Source organism: Rhinopithecus bieti, unplaced genomic scaffold, assembly GCF_001698545.2.
Source record: "Rhinopithecus bieti isolate Rb0 unplaced genomic scaffold, ASM169854v2 scaffold_5273, whole genome shotgun sequence".
NCBI lineage: Eukaryota > Metazoa > Chordata > Mammalia > Primates > Cercopithecidae > Rhinopithecus > Rhinopithecus bieti.
In genome coordinates, this window is record NW_016805057.1 from 396,578 (window position 1) to 401,147 (window position 4,570).

Below are 4,570 nucleotides of genomic sequence, written 5' to 3' on the forward strand. Positions count from 1 at the left end.
TTATACTGTGATAGAAGTACAATTGGAGTAGCTTAGGTAAAAACGGGAAGTAAACAGACATGAATAAAATGTAAATTGCAGTGATTGCCATTAAAGAAAAAACCAAATGGCTGAGATGAGAAATAAGTGTAGCGATTGGGAGTTGGGTACTACTTCAGATTATCAAGAAGGTCTTACGTATGAGATGAGTCCTAAAAAATGAAAAGAAGCTAGCAAAGAGCAAAAGGTGGAGGAGTATTTCAGGCAGAGCGATGGGAGTATGCAAAGGCCTAGGAAAAGAGTTTTGGTGAATTCCAAGATGAAAATACTAGTGTGGCTTAGCATTGGGTGGAGGGGGTGGAGGTTGCTAGAGAGAAGGTCTAGAACAGTGCTGTTCAACAGAATGTTCTACAATGATGGAAATACTCTGTAAGTGTGCTGCCCCCAAAAAATGGCCAATACAAGCTTCATGTGGCTTGTATTACACACTTGAAATGTAGCCAGTGTGACTGAGAAACTGAGTTTTAAAATTTTGTCATTACTTTTAAATGCCTATATGTGGCTAGTGGCTACCATTTGGGGTGGTGTAGGTATATATCTTGGCAAAGCCTTGTGGAATATGGAAGTGGTTCACAAAGTAGAGTATAAAACAAATTCTTCTGTACGTTCTAGTTACTTTCCGTGGCAAGTGGTACTGATTGCTTTAGTTTACTGTGGCAATATAACATTTCCTTTTAGAATAAATGTTAATAACGAAACAAATTAAGTAGTCAGGTAGTGTGGAAATAGGACAGAAATTACTGGTGCTCAGATAATTGAAGTTTAGAATATGCAGGCAATGTATGAAGTTGGAATTTCATTTGAAAGCAAAAGTAATAAGGAATAATGAAAGGATAAAAGGCATTCAATAGCCTCAAAACAGGCAAGCAGAAGAGAAAGAAGCAATTTAGAACAGGTGAGACAAATAGAAAACACATGGATGTAAGCCCAAATGTATTCACAAATTATGTTAAATGAAAACAGATTCAGTATCCAATTAAAACACAAAGATTATCAAACTGCAGAAAAACAACTACATGTTGTTTATGAGATTGACCTAAAACATAGTGAGCTTTTAAGAGTAAAAGCATGGAAAAAAGACACACCATGTAAACATCAAGAGAAAACGATGTTAATGTTAATCAATTATCCCTATGTATTTCATATGTATTGCTGTAGTGCTTGCCAAATGCTGGTCTTCTAATTCCACTGTTTTTCTACACTTACTGGAATTCCCTTATCCATTTTTTTCTACTTTATTCACTTACTTATGTCAGTATAAATTCATGGATTCCTATTTTATTTCATGGGTTATAACTCATTATTGCTCAAAATGTCCAAGTTTTAGACTTGTTAATTAACTTATGTGTGTATGTATGACAATTCCAATATTTAATGCCAATTCAGAATCTGTTTCTATTGTGTGTTGTTTCTCTTGGCTCTTTTTCACGTTTTCTTCTCTACTCTTACGCCTGGTTGTCTTTCACTATATGCCAAAATAGTGTTTGCAAAATTGTTTGTAGAAAAAAAGTTGAGGTCTAAGATGCTATTGTCCAGATGCAAGTTTTGTTTGCTTCTGGGATCACTGTCAGACTGAAAACATCTTAATCCAGTTTTAGGAACTAAGACGATCTGAGTCCCCAAGATGACCGCATCTTGGCTGCAGTTTATGCATGGGCACTTGTAGCTCACTGTCATTCCCAGGGTTCAGCCTTTGGGGTCTAGATCCAAAGTACAAGGGTTCATAAGAGCCTCCATTCTTGGTGGATCCCATGTGCCAATGTTTTCTGCCTTCCCCAAGAGGACATCATAACTTACGAACAGTTCCTCAGTCTCTTTTCAGATTTTAAATGGCACCTGGGCAAAATTGACCCCAAATGTCAGGTTCACCCCTGGGTATCTATCTCCTGAATTTTGGCCCAAGAATTTTTCATCATCTTACCGACTTGTCTGTGTTCAAGCAGAATTTTTTAAATAAGTGTTTTGTCCAGCTTCTCCAGTTCTTAGCGTGAAGTTGTTCTGAATTATCTAGTCTCCCATTACCAGAACAGTTTAATTTTTTTCTTTACTTCCATTTCATTGCTTTAGTATTTCTCCATTTTATTACCTGTACCTCATTTGGTTTCCCACAGTGTGTATTTTTCTTTTTCTATATATAACTCCTTTCCTGAGCTCATATTTTTTCATTCTGTGATTTCATTATCTCTTCCTTCTTGCTTCTTGTTTTGTGGACTTTCTTCATGAGGCAATTGAATCACTAGATTTTAATATTCATGTTGAATCTTTTTTTTTTTTTTTTTTTTTTTTTTTTGAGACAGCATCTCTGTTCCCTAGGCTGGAGTGTAGTGGCATGATCATGGCTGACTACAGCCTCCACCTTCCAGGCTCAGGAATCTTCCCACTTCAGCCTTCCAGGTAGCTGGGAACACAGGCACACGCCACAACACCCAGCTAATTTTTTGTTTTAACATTTTTGTGCAGACAGGGTCTCCCTATGTTGCCCAGGCTGGTCTGAAACTCCTGACCTCAAGCAATCCTTGACTCATCCTCCCAAAATGTTAGGATTACAGGTGTGAGCCACCATGCCCAGCCTATTCATGGTGAAATGTCACAGAACAATACTCATCTCTTCTATGAAATTTTTCAGATGGTGAATATTGTTTATCTGTTAATTTTTGCTCATTTGTCTTAGTTTTTTAATAGAGTATCTTTGTATCAGTCTTACGGCAGTTCCTTTTTCTTACTTAATACTGAATGACTTGTAATATACCTTTGTTTGCAGGAAATCAGCCATGGTAGCCTTCCAGACGTCACACACATGCTTCATCTTTTCTGCTGATGTCATAGAAGCATGCTGGCTCTTGTAAATAGAGTTCCTTGTGATTGCTTGTGTAGGTGGCCCTTTTTCCTCTCCTCCCCTGAACCAAACCAGGTCCGGGAGGACCTCCACAGCCAGTCTTGCTCTTCTCTGCTCCTAATTGATTGTTCCAAACAAGGGACATAGCTTTTGTCTTTCAAGGGGAACCCTCACATTCAAAAGCAGTATTTTTTGCTGAGATTTGCTACTACCTGGTCCCTCTCAACTCTTACTGCACTTCTCCTTTCACTGTCTCCTCATACTACTTCTGCTAAATCTCAGCTGTTTTGGCAGCCCTTATGTCTATTTTGACATCTGCCGACTGTATCTTATCTCCCAGATTCACTGGAAATAAACTTTATGGAGATTTATACAGTCTTTTTGTTGCTTTTATGCAATTTATAGAAGAAAAACGGATGTATGCAGCATGTTCCTACTAAAGTTCTTTCCAAGTTAAAATTCAATCCAAAGGTCACTTTAATCCTCAGGTTGGATAGTTCCATCAGGATGCATTCTTAGATGAACACCTATAATGGGTTAATACTTGGGATTATGGTATCAATATAAGCCAAACACATAAATGTGTTTATGAAATAAAGGTTATATGATGTTATCCTGGTAGGTAGGAATCATATTCTCTCTTTAGTCACATTTCCTTTACGAATCATATTCTCTCTTTAGTCACATTTCCTTTACAATAACTATCACATGGCTACCTCTAAAAGTGAAGGAAGCTGGCAAATTGAGCATTTCACTTTTCTAGCCCCCTTATTAGAAATGACCAGAAGGGATGAGAGTTGGGTTATAGGTGTTAGCTTTGCCAGCCAACCAATAGTGTCTTCTATAACTTCAGGAGAAACGTAAGTAAGGAGAAACAACGGTACCAATTAAGGCCTGTTGATGCCAACTTCATAAAGCTAAATAGTAGTCCAGAATCCAGAACGAGTTCTGTTTCTAACTCTGCCACAAACTGGCAGAACGACTCTGTCAAGCCATTGTACTTTGGCTTCCTCATCTATCAAGTAAGCAGGTGGTAGAGAATCCTAGGATTTAAACAGAAAGCTGACATACAGTAGCTCAGAGACATGCCAAAGATGTGTTCGTTTCCTTGTCAGGAGCTGAGAGCACCATTTAGAGTACAGGGAGGAAAAGGTCTCATTGTTTAATAGCAAGAGGAATAGGGCAGTATTTTGACTAAGGAAATCCTCTAATTGCTTCTCAAACCCTTCTGCATCACAGACAGATTTTAATGCAGGGTAGGATTTCTGGGTCAGGATTTTCTCCTGATACTAATGTAGAGCCTATGTGTGTGTACATAAAATTATGGGCCCCTCTCCTTGAATGTGGATTGAACTTGACCAACTTCTAACAAGTAGAAATGGTAGCGGTGAAAGCATGTGGCTTGAGAGCCTAGGTGGTGGCTTGTTTCTTGGAATATTCATTCTGGGGAATGCCCAGATGCTAGGTCATGAAAACATTTCAAGCCACCCTGAGGAGTCCATGTAGTGAGAGGCCCAAGGCCTCCTGCCAACAGTCGTGTGAATTGGCTATCTTGGATCCTCCAGCCCCAGTTAGGCCTTCTTTAGCTTAGTTTCGGTTTTTGTTTTGTTTTGTTTTGCTTTTAAACTGGATTTGTTCCTTTATCGGAAAAGATAAGGAATTTTTTTTTTTTTTTTTTTTTTTTTTTTTTTTTTT